The sequence below is a fragment of the Oncorhynchus mykiss genome, chromosome 4, assembly GCF_057628025.1.
Source record: "Oncorhynchus mykiss isolate SJ-2025 chromosome 4, ASM5762802v1, whole genome shotgun sequence".
Classification (NCBI taxonomy): domain Eukaryota; kingdom Metazoa; phylum Chordata; class Actinopteri; order Salmoniformes; family Salmonidae; genus Oncorhynchus; species Oncorhynchus mykiss.
The window spans coordinates 69,685,374-69,708,717 of NC_143025.1; the positions used below are offsets into that span (position 1 = coordinate 69,685,374).

At 41.1% G+C, this 23,344-nt stretch overlaps 1 protein-coding gene across 3 annotated transcripts in view; it reads right to left on the bottom strand.

Annotated features, from left to right (window-relative positions):
* Nucleotides 1-23,344, bottom strand: part of LOC110522275 (nuclear receptor coactivator 1) — a 94,650-nt gene that overhangs the window by 36,048 nt on the left and 35,258 nt on the right. The window lies entirely within an intron of this gene.

A 23,344-nucleotide genomic window follows, 5' to 3' on the forward strand; every position in this document is an offset into this window, starting at 1 on the left:
AGGACAGGGTTAGCCTGGGGAAGAAACCACAATCACAGCTGATTCAAAATCAGACATAACACCACTCATCATTGAGGAGACAAAGAAATTAAAAACACAAAGCCTAACGCGGGAAGAACCATCTTGACTTCTGGTCAGCATGACCTGAATCAGGATTGGTTTTAGGGCTGGGACACAGAGGGGTCCATTTGACAGGAAATCACATCTTCATTTCCCTCCTAATTGCAGATCCATGTTAGGCATCTGAAGCAAATGGGACCCCGCTGATCACACACACACACACACACACACACACTAATCAGCCTCTAAAGTCCATTGCGCGTGAGATGCCGCTGTCGAGCGAGACAAAACATAATTGAGCAAGCAAACACTGATTCGAGAGTGCATAGGATGGATTCCGTGAGCATACAGACCAGTCGATAGGGCAGAGATTTGGTCGAGAAAGCAGAGGATGTGTACTGCAAGTGGACAGGTCAAACTTGAGAGCTTGGGCGAGCAGAACATCAATGCCACGTATAAAAAAGAAAAATGTCAAAATCTAAAAATATAGAACCGTAAGCAACATGGTTCAAACGTGTAACAGTTTTTTGGGAAAGCATCAGATTGTCCACCAACAATACTAAATCACATCTTTGTCAAGTTTTCACTCTCAATTAATCAAGATGCTCTCTCTGAAGACTTGGCACCTTTGGGTTTAAATCTCTTTTTTTCTCTCGAATGAATTTCAGGCTGGTGGGAAAGAGGTGGGTGTGTGTCTAGAAACCTTAGATTGGTCACTTTCACTGGAGTGATGGCCGAACTAACAAATGCTCGAGTGTAGTGTTGTCAGTCCAGTGTTGTGTCACGTAATTGGTTGAGTTAAGTGCATGAGGTCAAACGGATGCACTTCAGAGTTTCAGAGACATCTGTTAAACTTGCTAGCTAGCTTGAACAGTAATCACCGAACAACTTGGGCAACCCAGCTTCAACTTGATACATAAGCAAAGTAACTGGGAAATAAAATAAATCGCTATACTATACCTTGAGTTGAGTGGAATCTACTTACTAAAGTTAGTGAACTAGCTAGATAGCTAATTACTTATTAACCAGCAACGTAAATCTGTAAACAGAGAAGCAAATGGCCATATCTAGCTAAGTAACACCATAGTCCACCCCTAGCTAATTGTTTGTCTTCACCATTCCACAAAGTGTCTGGTATGTGTTTGTTTGATATGAGGGAGGTAACCCCAATGTGTCAAATAATAGGTGGAGTATGGGCATACCATGGCTGTGATCTAACAAGTTCATTCATTATACACTATGTCCTGGCCATAATTGCATATACAGTAGCGAAATATAATGACTCCATTGTTGGGAATGACATGTGGGTACGCACGTAACAAGGGGCCGTTAGTAATGTACTGGGGTGGGGGAGTTGTCCAAAATAGGGTAGGGTTGGCCAACTTTTTTTTGCTTTGGGGAGAGCAGGTTTTTTTATTTTATTGGGCACAGGGGAGGGTAGTGTGTTTTCCTCCTGGTTTACATCCGCAATTTGCAGGTTTTACGATATAATTTATTCCATCCTAGCCACATTTCCTCATATGTTTGCAGGTGCCTCCCCTATCAAGATGTTCTGGTACTTCCCTTATGCACCACGCTTTTCCATGCGCTAACTTTTACTATCCCACAGGTCAATGAAGTCTACCAGTCTGTCTATCCCGCCCTCTATCCACCATTCATAGTGACAACAGTAGTAGGCGGATCGTTCGTCCAGATCTGCAATAGGCTAACTAGCGATCATACCACACATAAAATCATTCAAAGCTGGATCTATTTTCAATATGAATCCACAAGAACAAAAAAAGAATAGCTGATAGGCAGCGGAGAGGCCAGGTGCATCAATGCACATGAAAGAACAGTGAAGACATGAGGCTCCCCTATTGATCTTGTTTAGGGACAACACAATTATCCTACCTAGACTAGCCTACACCACCACAATGCAATGAATAATTGCATTATTGTTTTCAAGTGAATACACAACATGTTATTGTGATTTGAATGTTTCATTCCATTTGGATGAGTTGTGGGTCTACTCTACAGTTTATTAGGTCTACAAAGGCACAGTCTTATTCTGGTAACATGATGATCGATGCATGACTGCTGTTTGACAAATAAAAATGATCTCATACTTGTGTCCATAATAATCTCATAGGCTATACCCGCATTTTATCTGTGAGCTGTTGGCTAGAGCTCACATGCCAATATCAGAGGGCACATTCGCTATACCTACATTACATTTTTTGGAACAAAACCATCAGTAGGCCAAGAATTGAAAATGCGATGGAAACCCATTTCACTTGTATTTTTTATTTGGAACTTGGGAATTTAACCGCAAAAGTCATTTTTATGTGCAACAAGTACATTTGATGGAAACACAACTGCGCATATTGTTTTGATGCAGATTTTAGAATAAAGAAAAGTGATACGATCAAGAGCAGTGTGCGGGTTTCTTCTTTTTGCTCTGAATAATCGCATGAAAATCTGTCCCAGGTTTGATGGAAACCTAGCTATAGACAGCCTAAAGACTCTGGCAAGTGCACATTTGTATGAGTGGAACAAACTACCACAGCAACTCAAAGCCATACCAACCATAACCACTTTTGAAAGAATGTCAAAAGCTGGCTAATGTGTGAACAGTAGAACCTTTTCTTGTCTTTATCTATGTATGTATGTATGTATGTATGTATGTATGTATGTATGTATGTATGTATGTATGTATGTATGTATGTATGTATGTATGTATGTATGTACGTACAGTGCCTTGCAAAAGTATTCGGCCCCCTTGAACTTTGCGACCTTTTGCCACATTTCAGGCTTCAAACATAGATATAAAACTGTATTTTTTTGTGAAGAATCAACAACAAGTGGGACACAATCATGAAGTGGAACGACATTTATTGGATATTTCAAACTTTTTTAACAAATCAAAAACTGAAAAATTGGGCGTGCAAAATTATTCAGCCCCTTTACTTTCAGTGCAGCAAACTCTCACGGTCTAAGAGGTCCGTTAAAAGCGCAGAGAGCATCATGAAGAACAAGGAACACACCAGGCAGGTCCGAGATACTGTTGTGAAGAAGTTTAAAGCCGGATTTGGATACAAAAAGATTTCCCAAGCTTTAAACATCCCAAGGAGCACTGTGCAAGCGATAATATTGAAATGGAAGGAGTATCAGACCACTGCAAATCTACCAAGACCTGGCCGTCCCTCTAAACTTTCAGCTCATACAAGGAGAAGACTGATCAGAGATGCAGCCAAGAGGCCCATGATCACTCTGGATGAACTGCAGAGATCTACAGCTGAGGTGGGAGACTCTGTCCATAGGACAACAATCAGTCGTATATTGCACAAATCTGGCCTTTATGGAAGAGTGGCAAGAAGAAAGCCACTTCTTAAAGATATCTATAAAAAGTGTCATTTAAAGTTTGCCACAAGCCACCTGGGAGACACACCAAACATGTGGAAGAAGGTGCTCTGGTCAGATGAAACCAAAATTGAACTTTTTGGCAACAATGCAAAACGTTATGTTTGGCGTAAAAGCAACACAGCTGAACACACCATCCCCACTGTCAAACATGGTGGTGGCAGCATCATGGTTTGGGCCTGCTTTTCTTCAGCAGGGACAGGGAAGATGGTTAAAATTGATGGGAAGATGGATGGAGCCAAATACAGGACCATTCTGGAAGAAAACCTGATGGAGTCTGCAAAAGACCTGAGACTGGGACGGAGATTTATCTTCCAACAAGACAATGATCCAAAACATAAAGCAAAATCTACAATGGAATGGTTCAAAAATAAACATATCCAGGTGTTAGAATGGCCAAGTCAAAGTCCAGACCTGAATCCAATCGAGAATCTGTGGAAAGAACTGAAAACTGCTGTTCACAAATGCTCTCCATCCAACCTCACTGAGCTCGAGCTGTTTTGCAAGGAGGAATGGGAAAAAATGTCAGTCTCTCGATGTGCAAAACTGATAGAGACATACCCCAAGCGACTTACAGCTGTAATCGCAGCAAAAGGTGGCGCTACAAAGTATTAACTTAAGGGGGCCGAATAATTTTGCACGCCCAATTTTTCAGTTTTTGATTTGTAAAAAAAGTTTGAAATATCCAATAAATGTCGTTCCACTTCATGATTGTGTCCCACTTGTTGTTGATTCTTCACAAAAAAATACAGTTTTATATCTTTATGTTTGAAGTCTGAAATGTGGCAAAAGGTCGCAAAGTTCAAGGGGTCCGAATACTTTCGCAAGGCACTGTATGTATGTATGTATGTATGTATGTATGTATGTATGTATGTATGTGTATATATATATATATATATATATATATATATATATATATATATATGTATGTGTGTTTACATAAATAATAGGGACCACAATGTAAATATCTGTACTGTAGGTATATACAGTGCATTCGGAAAGTGTTCAGACCCCTAGACCTTTTCCACATTTTATTACAGCATTATTCTGCTACACGCTTGGTACACCTGTATTTGGGGAGTTTCTCCCATTCTTCTCTGCAGATCCTTTCAAGCTGTCGGGTTGGATGGGGAGTGTTGCGGCAAAGCTATTTTCAGAACTCTCCAGAGATGTGCGATCGGGTTCAAGTTCGGGCTCTGGCTGGGCCACTCAAGAACATTGAGACTTGTCCCGAAGCCACTCCTGCATTGTCTTGGCTGTGTGCTTAGGGTTGTTTTCCTGTTGGAAGGTGAACCTTCACCCCAGTCTGAGGTCCTGAGTGCGCTGGAGCAGGTTATAAAAGATCTTTCTGTATTTTGCTCCATTCATCTCTCCCTCGATCCTGACTAGTCTCCCAGTCCCTGCCGCTGAAAAACATCCCCACCGCATGCTGCCACCACCATGCTTCACCGTAGGTTTCCTCCAGATGTGACGCTTTGCATTCAGGCCAAAGAGTTTAACTTGGTTTCATCAGACCAGAGAATTTTGTTTCTCATGGTCAGAGTCCTTTAGGTGCCTTTTGGCAAATTCCAAGTGGCTGTCATTTGCCTTTTACTGAGGAGCGGCTTCTGTCTGGCCACTCTACCAAAAAAGGCCTGATTGGTGGAGTGCTTCCGAGATGGTTGTCCTTCTGGAAGGTTCTTTCATCTCAGAGGAACTCTGGTGCTCTGTCAGAGTGACCATCAGGTTCTTGGTCACCTCCCTGACCAAGGCCCTTCTCCCCCGATTGCTCAGTATTGGCAGGTCGGCCAGCTCTAGGAAGAGTCTTGGTAGTTCCAAACTTCTTCAATTTAAGAATGATGGAGGCCACTGTGTTCTTTGGGACCTTTAATACTGCAGAAATATTTTGGTAGACTTCCTCAGATCTGTGCCGAGACACAATCCTTGTCTACGGACAATTCCTTCGACCTCATGGCTTGGTTTTTGCTTACATGCACTGTCAACTTTGGGACCTTATATAGACAGGAGTGTTCTTTTCCAAATCATGTCCAATCATGGAATTTATTGCAGGTGGACTCCAATCAAGTTGCAGAAACATCTCAAGGATGATCAATGGAAACACGATGCACCGGAGCTCAATTTCGAGTCTCATAGCAAAGGGTCTGAATGCTTATGTAAATAAGGTATTTGTTTATTGTTAGTACATTTCAAAATTGTCTAAAAACCTGTTTTCGGTTTGCCATTATGGGGTATTGTGTGTAGATAGATTTTTTGTTGTTGATCTATTTTAGAATAAGGCTGTAACGTAACAAAATGTGGAAAAGGGGAAGGGGTCTGAATACTTTCGAATGAAAACACCAAAACACCAAAAGTTTAATGACATTCAGAGATTGTCAAGCCAAGCCTTCGATACTGAGTAGGCCTACAAGGTAGGGAGGGATGTATTTTCTGTTTGTCAAGATTGACAGTCTATTTATTGTGGTGTTAAACTCAAACCATGATATTGAAGCGCCCGAAGTTGGTATGCCTTGTTTATTGGTAGCTTGGTGGTTTGGCACAGAAACCGGTTGGTGGAACATTCATTGTATATTTTATATATACACACCGAACAAAAATATAAAACACAACATTTAAAGTGTTGGTCCCATGTTTTAAAAATAAAAGATCACAGAAATGTCCCATTCGCACAAAAAGCTTATTTCTCACATTTTGTGAACAAATTTGTTTTACATCCCTGTCAGTGAGCATTTCTCCTTTGCCAAGATAATCCACCCACCTGACAGGTTTGGCATTTCAAGAAGCTGATTAAAACATTACACAGGGGCACCTTGTGCTGGGGACAATAAAAGGCCACTAAAATGTGCAGTTTTAGAAAACAACACAATGCCACATAAGTCTCAAGTTGAAGAAGCGTCCAATTGGAATGTTGTCTGCAAGAATGTCCACCAGAGCTGTTGCCAGAAAACTGCAGACAACAATGCCAGCCCAGGACCTCCACATCCGCTGATGAAACTGAGCATTTCTGTCTGTAATAAAGCCCTTTTGTGGGGAAAAAACTCATTCTGATTGGCTGGGCCTGGCTCCCAAGTGCATTCCATGTGAAATGCATAGATAAGGGCCTAATGAAGTTATTTACATTGACTGATTTCCTTAAGTTAACTGTACCTCAGTATAATTGTTGCATTTTGTTTATATTTTTGTTCAGTATAATTATCACAATATATATATTTTGAAAACTGATTTTCCTCCTAGCGGATTGTCTGCCTAATGGTAGTGTAGGTCGAATGAAACAGGCAGGGAGAATGAGCTCGTTCGTGGTGGTTACCGACCACTCAACCATCTGGCCTGTAGCCCTGAGTGGTTGAAGAGGCAAAGTCGATATCCAAGTTTAAAAACACAGGGTCACTACAGTTATTTGTGGACATAAATAATAATTTTCAACAAGACAAATTACAGTACAAGGGGAGGGTTGAGAGAAATATTGTTTTTACATCAACAATATGCATTCACCAAACATTTTACTGAGGTAGTAAATGTCTGATTGGGAACTACCATTGTCTATCAAATTACAGTGTCAAATTATTTAAAATCGGCATTGGAAGTTGTATTGAATACAGGCAGTAATACAGGAGTCAAATCTCATAGGGAGTCTCATCAGATCAGATGTTATCAGCAAGCCAGAGCCACCTGTGGAAAGAGCACAAGTAGAACAGTGCCTTCAGAAAGTACTCACACCTCTTGACATTCTCCACATTTTGTTTTGTTACAGCTTGAATTTAAAATGGGTTAAACATAGATTTTGTGTCACTAGTCTACACACAATAATGTCAAAGTGGAATTATGTTTAGACATTTTTACATATAAAACACAAAGCGGAAATGTCTCGATTCAAAAAGTATTCAACCTCTTTCTTATGGCAAGCCAAAATAACTTCTGGAGTAAAAATGTGCTTAACAAATCAGATAATAAGCTGCATGGACTAACTCTGTAATAATGGTGTTTAACATGATTTAATGCCTACCCCATCTCTGTACACCACACCAACTGTTTGATTATCTATCTGGAAGGTCCCTCAGTTGAGCATGGAATTTCCAGCACACACGTAACGACAAAGACCAGGGAGGTTTTCCAATGCCTCGCAAAGAAGGGCACCTATTGGTAGATGGGTAAAAAAAAAAATGTGATTCTAACATGTATTAACTCAGGGGGGTTGAATAGTTCTCATTAAAATATTAGGGTTTTATTTCCCATTAATAAAAATTTAAAAAGTTTGACTTTCTACCCTTTTCAAAGAGTATTTTGTATAGATCGTTGACGAAAAAATAGAATTAAATCCATTTTAATCCCACTTTGTAACAACAAAATCTGGAATAAGTCAAAGGGTGTGAATACTTTATGAAGGCACTGTACGTACAAACAGATAAATGTATCATTCAACATAAGATTGCACCTAAAACTAACTTCACTCCCTCTCTACTCACATCCTTCTCAAAACCCCATTGGAGAACTGAGGAGAGAAACATTGGGTCCTCTCCTCCAATGGGGTTTTAGAAAGAGGCACTGAAATAGGAAGCAAGGAATCGAGGAAATATAAAATTGTCACAGAGCTGTTGCATGTTTGTCTCGATATGGAATGGTAGATGTCACTATGTGGGACTGCGCAGAGGTGTACAATCAGCACCATTTGTCAGTATTATTGAGCCATAAGAAACATTGTTTAGACTTTGTGTTAATTAAAACATAAATGAGTATGTTTAAGGATGTTTAAGCAGTCATACAAGACTGTTGGGAGTGCGGTGCCATACCTTTAGCTCCCTGGTGCAGCAGAACTGACACGCTAGATATGAAGTTGCAGCAGACGCTCGGCATGTTCTCCAGACAGCGGTAACGCTGGAACGTGTCCCAGGAACTGTTGGTGGTCAGGTCACCTACCTCAGAACCAGTGAAGATCTCCAGGTTCTTACAGTAGGGCATCAGCACAATCTATAGAGAAGACAGTAAGATGCAATTAGATTTTGTATGGAGTCGAACGCGCTGAATCCCAACATAAAATCCTTGTAGCGCAAATTTTTATGCAAGTTACACCAATGCATGATTTATGCAAGAGTCTCAGTTGCATCTAGGTGTGCGTGTGGGGTAACTAACCCAGTTAATGTGTGTGTATGGGGACTGCGGGGCAAGCTCAGACTAACAGTAGTCCATCCCTGCCTCGAAAACCCTGGTCCGGGGAGCACCAAATGTCTGAGGAGACAAGAAAGAGGGATGTCACAAAACATGACAACCACACACAAGAACAAAAACACAGGCATGTAATACAGGGTGTATACAGACTCAGAGTAGACTCAAATACACACGTATCTCCTACACTAAACACACACTCACATATACAGACCCATTACGTGCTCTCTCATGCGCAACAAATATACACAGAGAAAGAGACTAGGTGTGTGTTTACAGTGTTCCAGGGTGGAGGAATACCATCTGGTTGTCGTCATCAGGCATGGTGTTGGCACAGCGGCTGTTTGTGGAGACCACACTGGGACGCATCACTGTCATCAACGCCTCTTCTCACTGGTCCGGTAACTATGCCAACATAACATGTACACGGACATTGGAGTTTGATACCCCTGGCCGGGACTCCACTGAGGAAGGTGGAGGGATACATATGTGTTGAGTTGTGCAAGTCACAAGGTGAGTTAGGGAACACCAATGACCCCAAGTCTTCGATGAAAGTTACATCAAGGTCAAAGGTGACTCGCAGATCCAAACTTGGCCAATGAAGTAGAAGCCCGAATCCACTTTGTCAGACATACAGTATGTTCTCTGCACTCACCCGTCTCCTGAGAACAACTGTAGTGAGAAAGTAAAAATATATGTCAGAAAATAACATCAACCGAGTTCAATTGGAGTTAAACACCATCTTAGTGTTGCATACAATGTAACAGCCCATTTAAAGACTGCTGCTTTATTAATAGAGGCAACTATGGATAATCATTTAGCTAAGTAAGTGATAACATACTATGGGATTAAGGCGAGCTGTACCAATCCACACGACTCGTCAGTCAGGATGGCTCAGTATTGAACAGCCTGCTGTCATTTCATGCCCAACCCGTGAAGAGCTACTGCACAAAAACTGCCAGAGTAAAAGTTATCAGAAGTGTATTTCAAAGAGACTATCTCAAAGTATGCAGTTAGTAGTTTATAATATTGGCTATTTATTTCAGAGTTTGATCTTGACTCCCACTCACCCCATCTCAATCACCGCTACCCTAGGGAGGGCCTTCAATGTCTGTTCTCACCACTCCCTCACAGTCTGGCTGGTTTTCCAAGTCCTCCTTCTCTAGCAACCCCTCGTTAACTTAGTTAGCTACAATGCTCTTGGTTAACCAAAGATACTGGTACATTTTATATGTGGTTAAACATCAGCTAGCTTTAGCTTCCTAGCTAGCTGGCGCTGATCTAGCTTGCCTAATCAATAGCCTGCTTTAACATCAGAAAACCAAATAACTACCTACTTCAATTGAAATACTGAAATCCTAGTTGATTAGTTGGCTGGTTAGGTTATAGAGCTTACCTTTTTATTGTCAGCAATCGTCCTTACACCACCATCACCTTGCCTTCAGTCTGAGAGAAGTTGCCAACAACTGGATGTATACGGTTTCAGGGGTACAGCAAATACAATCTAGCGTTATTTTCTGCTGAAACCCGTACGTGGGAACTACACTCAGGTGTTTTTTAAACAAAAAATGTTTTTCCACCTGCTACGTTAGGTTACATTGCCTTTCAACATCAAAATCTGGTTTACACTAGATAACACAGCTTTACTCTACAGTAAAAATCCATGAAAAACAAAGATGTGCTTTTTGGTCTTAACTTTAAAGTTATGGTTAGGCAAAAGGTCAGCAGTGTGGTTAAGTTTAAAATCAGCTTTTAAGAAGATAGTGCATTGCGAAAGTATTCGGCCCCCTTGAACTTTGCGACCTTTTGCCACATTTCAGGCTTCAAACATAAAGATATAAAACTGTATTTTTTTGTGAAGAATCAACAAACAAGTGGGACACAATCATGAAGTGGAACGACATTTATTGGATATTTCAAACTTTTTTAACAAATCAAAAACTGAAAAATTGGGCGTGCAAAATTATTCGGCCCCCTTAAGTTAATACTTTGTAGAGCCACCTTTTGCTGCGATTACAGCTGTAAGTCGCTTGGGGTATGTCTCTATCAGTTTTGCACATCGAGAGACTGACATTTTTTCCCATTCCTCCTTGCAAAACAGCTCAAGCTCAGTGAGGTTGGATGGAGAGCATTTGTGAACAGCAGTTTTCAGTTCTTTCCACAGATTCTCGATTGGATTCAGGTCTGGACTTTGACTTGGCCATTCTAACACCTGGATATGTTTATTTTTGAACCATTCCATTGTAGATGTTGCTTTATGTTTTGGATCATTGTCTTGTTGGAAGACAAATCTCCGTCCCAGTCTCAGGTCTTTTGCAGACTCCATCAGGTTTTCTTCCAGAATGGTCCTGTATTTGGCTCCATCCATCTTCCCATCAATTTTAACCATCTTCCCTGTCCCTGCTGAAGAAAAGCAGGCCCAAACCATGATGCTGCCACCACCATGTTTGACAGTGGGGATGGTGTGTTCAGCTGTGTTGCTTTTACGCCAAACATAACGTTTTGCATTGTTGCCAAAAAGTTCAATTTTGGTTTCATCTGACCAGAGCACCTTCTTCCACATGTTTGGTGTGTCTCCCAGGTGGCTTGTGGCAAACTTTAAACGACACTTTTTATGGATATCTTTAAGAAATGGCTTTCTTCTTGCCACTCTTCCATAAAGGCCAGATTTGTGCAATATACGACTGATTGTTGTCCTATGGACAGAGTCTCCCACCTCAGCTGTAGATCTCTGCAGTTCATCCAGAGTGATCATGGGCCTCTTGGCTGCATCTCTGATCAGTCTTCTCCTTGTATGAGCTGAAAGTTTAGAGGGACGGCCAGGTCTCGGTAGATTTGCAGTGGTCTGATACTCCTTCCATTTCAATATTATCGCTTGCACAGTGCTCCTTAGGATGTTTAAAGCTTGGGAAATCTTTTTCTATCCAAATCCGGCTTTAAACTTCTTCACAACAGTATCTCGGACCTGCCTGGTGTGTTCCTTGTTCTTCATGATGCTCTCTGCGTTTTTAACGGACCTCTGAGACTATCACAGTGCAGGTGCATTTATACGGAGACTTGATTACACACAGGTGGATTGTATTTATCATCGTTAGTCATTTAGGTCAACATTGGATCATTCAGAGATCCTCACTGAACTTCTGGAGAGAGTTTGCTGCACTGAAAGTAAAGGGGCTGAATAATTTTGCACGCCCAATTTTTCAGTTTTTGATTTGTTAAAAAAGTTTGAAATATCCAATAAATGTTGTTCCACTTCATGATTGTGTCCCACTTGTTGTTGATTCTTCACAAAAAAATACAGTTTTATATCTTTATGTTTGAAGCCTGAAATGTGGCAAAAGGTCGCAAAGTTCAAGGTGGCCGAATACTTTCGCAAGGCACTGTAAATTGTAGAAATAGGCTGGGTTTAGCCATAATAAGTATGACTTTGTGGCTGTGTTTAACTAGTGACAACCATGTTAATTGGCTAGAATTTTCACCTCTAATAAAATGATAGTAAAAGATTGCAGATGCGAGGGCAAGATGTTTAAGTATCTCTGCAAAAAAATTATGAATAATCTCTACTCTCAAATTAATATTTTGCATGCGGCAATGATGTTCTGCTTACTTAAAGTTACACTTGCAATTTAAGCTTAAATTTGCGCGACCCCGCTGCCTGTGCACTCGCGGGACCCATCCTCTGCTTGCTCGACCACATTCTTTACTCTCCACTGGTCTGTGCATTCGCATCACTCCTCTCCGTTCACGGCACCCATTCCAAGCAGTGTTGACGGGGATGAGGGTCACAGGCCTGTTACTGTAGGGGAGGCAGACAGCACTACAGATCAAAGATTAAGACTGGTTAAATTAAAGAGACCTTTCCCCTGCAGATTTGTGGCGCTGGAATTCACGGCCATTCATCACAGCAGTTGATCAAAAAGAGACAAAAAGTCCCCTCATATTTGTGCGTCACACTAAGTCATCTGACTGGAATTGGTAAAGGGTCATGGAGTTTGTTATGGGTTTCCATAATGCCCAAATATAGCCCAAAGTGGTGTAAAGGCTGATTTTGCTTTTGAGGCGATAGTTTTTTTTCCCCTTGGTTGGCTATTCTTTGGCCTCCTCTGTGCTCCACAAGCGATGCGATGTCTGTGGTTCTGCATTGATTGTTGATTGTGTTTGTTTGCAGCTATATTTAGTTGAAGTCGGAAGTTTACATACCCCTTAGGCAAGTACATTTACCCTCTGTTTTCCACAATTCCTGACATTTAATCCTAGTAAAAATTCCCTGTCTTAGGTCAGTTAGGATTACCACTTTATTTTAAGAACGTGAAATGTCAGAATAACAGTAGAGGGATTTATTTATTTCAGCTGTTATTTCTTTCATCACATTCCCAGTGGGTCAGCAGTTTACATGTACCAAATACTAATTGAGTGTAATTGCCTTTAAATTGTTTAACTTGGGTCAAATGTTTCAGGTAGCCTTCCACAAGCTTCCCACAATAAGTTGGGTGAATTTTGGCCCATTCCTCCTGACAGAGCTGGTGTAACAGTCAGGTTTGTAGGCCTCCTTGTTCGCACATACTTTTTCAGTTCTGCCCACAGATTTTCTATGGGATTGAGGTCAGGGCTTTATGATGGCCACTCCAATACCTTGACTTTGTTGTCCTTACGCCATTTTGCCACAACTTTGGAAGTATGCTTGGGGTCATTGTCCATTTGGAAGAGCCATTTGCGACCAAGCTTTCACTTCCTGACTGATGTCTTGAGATGTTGCTTCAATATATCCACATAATATTCCTGCCTCATGATGCCAGCTATTTTGGGAAGTACACCAGCAAAGCACCCCCACAACATGATGCTGACACCCCCGTGTTTCACGGTTGGGATGGTGTTCTTCAGCTTGCAAGCCTCCCCCTTTTTCTTCCAAACACAACGATGGTCATTATGGCCAAACAGTTCTATTTTTGTTTCATCAGACCAGAGGACCTTTCTCCAAAAAGTATGATCTTTGTCCCCATGTACAGTTGCAAACCGTAGTCTGGCTTTATGGTGGTTTTGGAGCAGTGGCTTCTTCCTTGCTGAGCGGCCTTTCAGGTTATGTCGATATAGGACTTGTTTTACTGTGGATATAGATACTTTTGTAGCCGTTTCCTCCAGCATCTTCACAAGGTCCTTTGCTGTTGTTCTGGGATTGATTTGCACTTTTCACACCAAAGTACGTTCATCTCTAGGAGACAGAGCTTCCTGAGCGGTATGACGGCTGCGTGGTCCCATGGTGTTTATACTTGCTTACTATTGTTTGTATAGATGAATGTGGTACCTTCAGGCATTTGGAAATTGCTCCCAAGGAGGAACCAGACTTGTCTCCACAATTGTTTTTCTGAGGTCTTGGTTGATTTCTTTAGATTTAACCATGATGTCAAGCAAAGAGGCACTGAGTTTGAAGGAAGGCCACCTCCAATTGACTCAAATTATGTCAATTAGCCAATCAGAAGCTTCTAAAGCCATGGCATTATTTTCTGGAATTTTCCAAGCTGTTTAAAAGGCACAGTCAACTTAGTGTATGTAAACTTCTGACCCACTGGAATTGTGACGCAGTGAGTTATAAGTGAAATAATCTGTCCGTAAACAATTGTTGGAATAATTACTTGTGTCATGCACAAAGTAGATGTCCTAACCGACTTGCAAAACTATAGTTTGCTAACAAGAAATTTGTGGAGTGGTTGAAAAACAAGTTAATGACTCCAACCTAAATGTATGTCAACTTCCAACTTCAACTGTATGTACTACATCTGAAGCTGCAGACACTGTGGTCAATCTGTGGTCGACCGTGGTCAGATGCATGGTCGGTGGCTGTGTGTGATTGCCTCCGCACTGGCCCAACAGTGCCTGTGGTTGATCTGTGGAGCACTGCAGGATGATCTTTCTCTGTGTGCATCAGGTGTTGTCAGTGGCTAGCTGTAGCCATGGCAACAGGTCATGCTCAGGCGAGAGTCTTTCTGTGAGAGAAATCTACAGCTCATCAGCCTGAGAGAAGAACACAGTGCTAAAACAACAGCATCATAAAGCATGTATCACACTTGTCCTACAGAATGGTCCTCTGTACAATCGGTCTACATATGTACATTGCACACACACACACACACACACACATCTATATGTGTAACCGTTTTCCTTCCGTCCCTCTCCTTGCCCCTACCTGGGCTCGAACCAGGGACCCTTTGAACACAACAACTGACACCCCCGAAGCATCGTTAGCCATCGCTCCACAAAAATCACAGTCCTTGCAGAGCAAGGGAAACAACTACTTCAAGGTCTCAGAGCGAGTGACGTCACCGATTGAAAGGTTAAATAGCGCGCACCCCGCTAACTAGCTAGCCATTTCACGCCGGTTACATATGCACATACAGACATCATTTGTTGGTATGACCAGTGTCCACAGCAGCCTCTGGTGTAGTTCAGAGGGCTGCCTCCCTGATGGGGGGCAACTGACTGGCATTATTCAGGTTCTCTCAGGCCAACACTCACCCCCGTGCTCCCACCCCCCCAGCTCACTCAGGCCTGATCCACAGGCACCAAAACAAGCCACTATTGTTACATAATCCTCACTAGTCTCATTTCCAGCATTTCACCTCTAATCAGAGCCTCCAACACAGGCCAAAATAGCAGCACATTACACTTCAACCCAGGCTGGAAAGGTGACACCTTATATACAGGCCAGAAAACATGTTACTCTAATCCAATTAACACAACCAAAACAAGACTGCAGCTAACAGGCACAGGCCAAAACACTGGATGCACTTGCACACACACACACACACACACACACACGTGACAACAGCATCACACGACAAGGTGACAAGAGCATTGCATTTCAAGATTTCAAGACTTTCAAGATGGGACTTTCCATATTAATGTATGAGACTGAAACAGACACTGATAGTGTGGTGCCAGTGGTCAATGAGATGATTCTGTGTTGTCAACTACCAAATGGTCACTGTGGTTGGTTGTCACACAGGGATCTGCTGAACTGAATGAACCAGACTCTCCAACACAAGCCCAGCTGAATATAGAATGTTTTACATTGAAGACAAGCATTGAAGCCACATAAGTGGTTTCTACCTGTTACAGAAACACCAGGAATCGAGACTGAAATTAGCATGTGATTTGCAGGCATCTATACTTAGGGTCAGTCCACTCCACTAACAGTCAGTACTACAGGTCGGCCGATTAATTGGGGCCGATTTCAAGTTTTTATAAGAATCGGAAATCGGTCATTTTGGACACTGATTTCGCCGATTTAAAATATATTTTTTTACACCTTTATTTAATCTTTATTTAACTAGGCAAGTCAGTTAAGAACACATTCTTATTTTCAATGGCGGCCTAGGAACGGTGGGTTAACTGCCTTGTTCAGGGGCAGAACAACAGATTTTCACCTTGTCAGCTCAGGGGATCCATTCTTGCAACCTTACAGTTAACTAGTCCAACGCTCTAGGACTGCCTGTTACGCGAATGCAGTAAGCCAAGGTAAGTTGCTAGCTAGCATTAAATTTATCTTATAAAAAACAATCAATCATAATCACTAGTTAACTACACATGGTTGATGAGAAATATATATATACACACACACACACACACACACACACACATATATATACACACACAGTGCCTTGCGAAAGTATTCGGCCCCCTTGAACTTTGCGACCTTTTGCCACATTTCAGGCTTCAAACATAAAGATATACAACTGTATTTTTTGTGAAGAATCAACAACAAGTGGGACACAATCATGAAGTGGAACGACATTTATTGGATATTTCAAACTTTTTTAACAAATCAAAAACTGAAAAATTGGGCGTGCAAAATTATTCAGCCCCTTTACTTTCAGTGCAGCAAACTCTCTCCGGAAGTTCAGTGAGGATCTCTGAATGATCCAATGTTGACCTAAATGACTAATGATGATAAATACAATCCACCTGTGTGTAATCAAGTTTCCGTATAAATGCACCTGCACTGTGATAGTCTCAGAGGTCCGTTAAAAGCGCAGAGAGCATCATGAAGAACAAGGAACACACCAGGCAGGACCAAGATATTGTTGTGAAGAAGTTTAAAGCCGGATTTGGATACAAAAAGATTTCCCAAGCTTTAAACATCCCAAGGAGCACTGTGCAAGCGATAATATTGAAATGGAAGGAGTATCAGACCACTGCAAATCTACCAAGACCTGGCCGTCCCTCTAAACTTTCAGCTCATACAAGGAGAAGACTGATCAGAGATGCAGCCAAGAGGCCCATGATCACTCTGGATGAACTGCAGAGATCTACAGCTGAGGTGGGAGACTCTGTCCATAGGACAACAATCAGTCGTATATTGCACAAATCTGGCCTTTATGGAAGAGTGGCAAGAAGAAAGCCACTTCTTAAAGATATCCATAAAAAGTGTCGTTTAAAGTTTGCCACAAGCCACCTGGGAGACACACCAAACATGTGGAAGAAGGTGCTCTGGTCAGATGAAAACAAAATTGAACTTTTTGGCAACAATGCAAAACGTTATGTTTGGCGTAAAAGCAACACAGCTGAACACACCATCCCCACTGTCAAACATGGTTGTGGCAACATCATGGTTTGGGCCTGCTTTTCTTCAGCAGGGACAGGGAAGATGGTTAAAATTGATGGGAAGATGGATGGAGCCAAATACAGAACCATTCTGGAAGAAAACCTGATGGAGTCTGCAAAAGACCTGAGACTGGGACGGAGATTTGTCTTCCAACAAGACAATGATCCAAAACATAAAGCAAAATCTACAATGGAATGGTTCAAAAATAAACATATCCAGGTGTTAGAATGGCCAAGTCAAAGTCCAGACCTGAATCCAATCGAGAATCTGTGGAAAGAACTGAAAACTGCTGTTCACAAATGCTCTCCATCCAAAATCACTGAGCTCGAGCTGTTTTGCAAGGAGGAATGGGAAAAAATGTCAGTCTCTCGATGTGCAAAACTGATAGAGACATACCCCAAGCGACTTACAGCTGTAATCGCAGCAAAAGGTGGCGCTACAAAGTATTAACTTAAGGGGGCTGAATAATTTTGCACGCCCAATTTTTCAGTTTTTGATTTGTTAAAAAAGTTTGAAATATCCAATAAATGTCGTTCCACTTCATGATTGTGTCCCACTTGTTGTTGATTCTTCACAAAAAAATACAGTTTTATATCTTTATGTTTGAAGCCTGAAATGTGGCAAAAGGTCGCAAAGTTCAAGGGGTCCGAATACTTTCGCATGGCACTGAGATAGATAGATAGATAGAAAATCATAAGCTTCGCATTTGTAAAACCAAAGTTAGATAGATTAGTAGCAAGGTTCAGCTAGCTATTTTAGCAAGCAAGGAGTATGCGAGCATAGTATGCGAGCATCTGCCAACAAACGATGATTAGCATTACGAATACAATCACCCGGCCTAACACCCATATGGCCAATCATGAATCAACTGTGAAGTCATTTTAATTTTCACTTTCATGCCAGGTTCAGCTGTTCCAGCTCTGCACCTGAGAGTACAGGCAGGGAACAGGTAGGTTATGAATACAGGTGCGGTCGACACAGCTGAATTTCACAGAACATTTTAGTGGCCCCCATTTTACCATGCAGCTGAAAGAAAATGTTTGTTTTTTTAATTGTTTTTTTTAATCCTGCGATTCTACATATTCTGCCATGGATGGGAGGTAACATTTAGCATTTTTAAAGCGATTTTCCTGCAATTCTATGAATTTTTTCATGGCTAATACAGTGTTTTTTTGTTCAAACAAACATCTTTACTGCTGAATCAATTTTTAGGAATTGTCAGTTCTCCCCCTTTATTTTGGTGATTGTTAGTTCTCAAATATTAATATATAGGGCCACTATCTTTTCTACATACTTTCTCCGGTTTTAGTAATTTAAGTTTACACTGAAAGGGTTTTTCCATCCCCAAAATGTATTTCTGACAAGACAAAATATATACTATTGTAACCTTATAGATAACGTTAAGATTTGGGTGGGATAATCTGATCCTAGATCTGTGGTTAGGGGCAACGATCTGCTCCCGTCCCCTCCAGCGTGGTTAGTTATCTGGGACTGTGTTAGCTGCTGTCTGGGTCTAAAACAGGGGTAGGCAAACTACGACTGGATTCACTCTGGCCCAAGTAATAAAAAAAAATAAAAAAAGGCAATTATTTTTTTTAACCCCGTATTCTCCCCAATTTCATGATATCCAAATTGGTAGACGAAGGTCGAGAGCCATGAGTCCCCCGAAACATGACCCTGCCAAGTCGCACTGCTTCTTGACACACTGCTTGCTTAACCACACTGCTTGCTTAGCCATTGACAGAGCATATCAACCTTTAGTTGTAAAACCACAACCAGACTGCCATTCCAGAGCTATGCAGGTCCGCATGCATTACATCCAGACCAATGAGAAAATTATTCGGCCCTCCTTCGAAAGAAGACAGCTGAACTACAATGGCACACGGATCCATAGAGACTACTCTGCAGACCTGGCAAGACGCAGAGCTGCATACAAAGATGTGAAATCCCACCTTCACAAGGCAGGAGTCAGATTTGGCCTGACACACCCGGCTAAACGACCCACAGTCTGCACTCACTTTCTAACATGGTAGTAGCTATAACTATACAGCCTACTCCTAGCATGCACACATGGTCTGTGACACGGCAGAGCCGCAGTTAAAAACAGTCCGCCTTGCCTGCTCATTGGCTTTGTTAGGATCTATACGAACCATCGGACAGGATTTGTTATTTACGCCAGCTTGTGGGCATGAGTAACTTTTGTTTGGACTTTGTTTTGGCCATAGGCCCAATTATTTGGACAGCCCACTCACCGCATGTGGATAGCTGGCCGCCACAGGACGGAGCTCTCTCTCATTGATGGGAGCGTTATGCACTCTAAGTAGACTATTCATTACCAAACAGAGGTTCTATTGTCATTATCAATGACTGTACAGCCTAAAACCGGATGACATTCCTTGCTCTTTAAGCTGTGACTCGACGTCCATTAAGAATGGGGTGCATACTGCACTGTATTTCTTTACATTTTGCAAGTTGTTTTTATTTAATTGTATTTCTTAAACTAATCTATGTGGGTAGGTGTGTGTGCGCGCGCATATATGTGAGCGTAATTGCGCTAATGCTTAGGAATATTATTTACAATAGTTATAGACATTAATAGTTTTCATTCACATAGATCTATTTTAGGTATCCCCTTTATTCAATAGGACAGTGAAATATATATTCTTAAACCCTTAGTTGAGGTCCTGTTAGTAATGTGACAAAAAACAGGGTCGGTAATGTTTTTGGGTTCTGCCATTTCGTTTGGGGACTGGCAGAGGTATTTTTTCTGCATTTTATTTTTACGTTCTATTTTAGTTCAGGGTTATGCAAGCTTCTTATTACTTTTTTATTTTTGCACTTTTGTTTTTACACCCTCTGGGGTAAGTTATTGTTTAATATTACTGTAACGTAAGTGCTTGATTTGAAGCAGCCTCTTGGAATATTCAGGGCAGTGGGCATATAGTCAAGAGTTCTTATAAAGGGAAAGGGTTTCAATTGCTGTATTACAAGATACTACTGGTGGACCGATTAATCGGAATGGTCGAGTAATTAGGGCCGATTTCAAGTTTTCATAACAATCGGAAATCTGTATTTTTTTAATATATTTTTTTATACAACTTTATTTAACGAGGCAAGTCAGTTAAGAACACATTCTTATTTTCAATGACTGCCTAGAAACGGTAGGTTAACTGCCTCGTTCAGGGGCAGAATGACAGATTTTTACCTTGTCAGCTCAGGGATTCAATCTTGCAACCTTACGGTTAACTAGTCCAATGCTCTAACCACCTGCCTCAGGAGGAGCCTGCCTGTTACGTGACTGCAATAAGAAGCCAAGGTAAGTTGCTAGCTAGCATTAAACTTCTTATAAAAAAATCAATCAATCATAATCACTAGTTAACTACACATGGTTGATAATATTACTAGTTTCTCTAGCGTGTCCTGCGTTGCATATAATCGATGCGGTGCGCATTCGTGAAAAAGGACTATTGTTGCTACAACGTGTACCCAACCATAAACATCAATGCCTTTCTTAAAATCAATACACAGAAGTATATATTTTTAAACCTGCATATTTAGCTAAAAGAAAGGTTAGCAGGCAATATTAACCAGGTGAAATTGTGTCACTTCTCTTGCGTTCATTGCACGCAGTGTCATGGTATATGCAACAGTTTGGGCCGCCTGGCTCATTGCGAACTAATTTGCCAGAATTTTACGTAATTATGACATAACATTGAAGGTTGTGCAATGTAACAGCAATATTTAGACTTAGGGATGCCATCCGTTAGATAAAATACAGAATGGTTCCGTATTTCACTGAAAGAATGAACGTTTTGTTTTCGAAATGATAGTTTCCGGATTCAACCATATTAATGACCTAAGGCTCGTATTTCTGTGTGTTATTATGCTATAATTAAGTCTATGATTTGATAGAGCAGTCTGACTGAGCGATGGTAGGCACCAGCAGGCTCGTAAGCATTCATTCAAACAGCACTTTCGTGCGTTTTGTCAGCAGCTCTTCGCAATGCTTCAAGCATTGCGCTGTTTATGACTTCAAGCCTATCAACTCCAGAGATTAGGCCGGTGTAACCGATGTGAAATGGCTAGCTAGTTAGCGGGGTGTGCGCTAATAGCGTTTCAATTGGTGACGTCACTCGCTCTGAGACTTGGAGTAGTTGTTCCCTTGCTCTGCAAGGGCCGTGGCTTTTGTGGAGCGATGGGTAACGCTGCTTTGAGGGTGGCTGTTCGAGCCTAGGTAGGGGCGAGGAGAGGGACGGAAGCTATACTGTTACACTGGCAATACTAAAATGCCTATAAGAACATCCAATAGTCAAAGGTATATGAAATACAAATGGTATAGAGAAATAGTTATATAATAACTACAACCTAAAACTTCTTACCTGGGAATATCGAAGACTGATGTTAAAAGGAACCACCAGCTTTCATATGTTCTCATGTTCTGAGCAAGGAACTTAAACGTTAGCTTTCTTACATGGCACATATTGCACTTTTACTTTCTTCTCCAACACTTTGTTTTTGCATTATTTAAACCAAATTGAACAAATTGATTATATTACGTTAAAATAAGTGTTCATTCAGTATTGTTGTAATTGTCATTATTACAAATAAATAAATAGTCCGATTAATTGGTTTCGCCTTTTTTTGGTTCTCCAATAAATCGGTATTGGTGTTGAAAAACCATAATCGGTCGACCTCTACAAGATACCAATTTATCTGCAACAGAGCATGCTAAACTGAAAGAGGGAAATTTTCTTATTTTAGTTAAAGAGGCATTGCCATCCTTAAAAACAAACATTTCACATTTATGTCTGACATTATTTTAGTATTTAACCAAATCTGCAAGGGATTTGTGATTATACCGGGAGATTTCAAATGTATTCTGGATAACATGCTGGATAAATCAACTGCTCCAGTCTCGAAGCGGAGGAACTCAAATTATCTTAAAAGCATTTGTGAAGTCATCTGGTTTAGTAGAGGTATGGAGAGGGCGAAATTCTAGTGTCAGAAATGATTAGTGCTACTCTAGACCCCATAATTAATATTCTAGATTGGACTATTTTAGTTTTTTATTCCCTCTACTTACATGCACATTGTATAGTCAGTCATGTGTTATAAGTTCTATAGTCAAATCTGACCCGGTGTATATAGATACAAAATGAGATATTGGAGACTTAATGCATCTCTCTCAGGATTCTGCTCGGTGGTTAAAGATAAGTTATCACATTATTGACAACCAACTCTCTCCCATCTCAGCTGCAACCATCTGGGATGCTGCTAAAGCAACCATAAGATGTTATATTATCTCCCAATTGTCTCTGATCATGAAGCTTAGTGTGGAAAAGAGGGAAACATTTGAAGCTGTGGTAAATAACTTCTTCATAAACAACAGCCAACCCAGGTAAACTGGAACTCAAACTTGTGCTAAGGCGACTGTCAATTTAGACCACACAAAGCACGTACAAAACAGGTAAAATATGAGTCTGGCAACCGACTGAGCCGTCTACTTACACACCAACTTAAAAAAGAGCAGAGTGAAAGATCTACTAAGTCTATAAAGATGGCAGATGGCTCGGCTAATGATCCATTGCTTATCAATAATACATTTGGTGACTTCTATAAATCTATTTGTACTTTCAATATACAGGAGCGACTGACAAAATCATAAAATATCTGATTAAGACCACTTTACTCACTATATCAGATGATCATAGAACTAGTTAGAATGGTCCCTTTACATCTGGAGGTTTGGTAAGCTATTAAGGCAATGCCCCCTGGAAAAGCACATGGTGTAAAGCTACTCTGTCGTGTTTTCTAAGTAGCATTGGCCTGAGGTATGCCGCATCTTTATGCCTGCTCTTTATGATATGACTGATAGAGACGTCATACCAGAGTCGTGGAAAACTGCCTCCATTGGCCCACTACTAAAAAAAGACAAATCCATCAGAGTGCTCTTCGTTTAGACCAGTGGTTCCCAACCGGTTTTGATTACTGTACCACCAACTGAATTTTGTTCTGCCCGGAATACCCCTGAAGTTCCCCCTCCCCATGTCCATTTTACCAGTAGGCCTATGGTCTTATGAGTATTCTTATATACACTCTGTGGATAGGCCAAGTAACCCTGGTTGG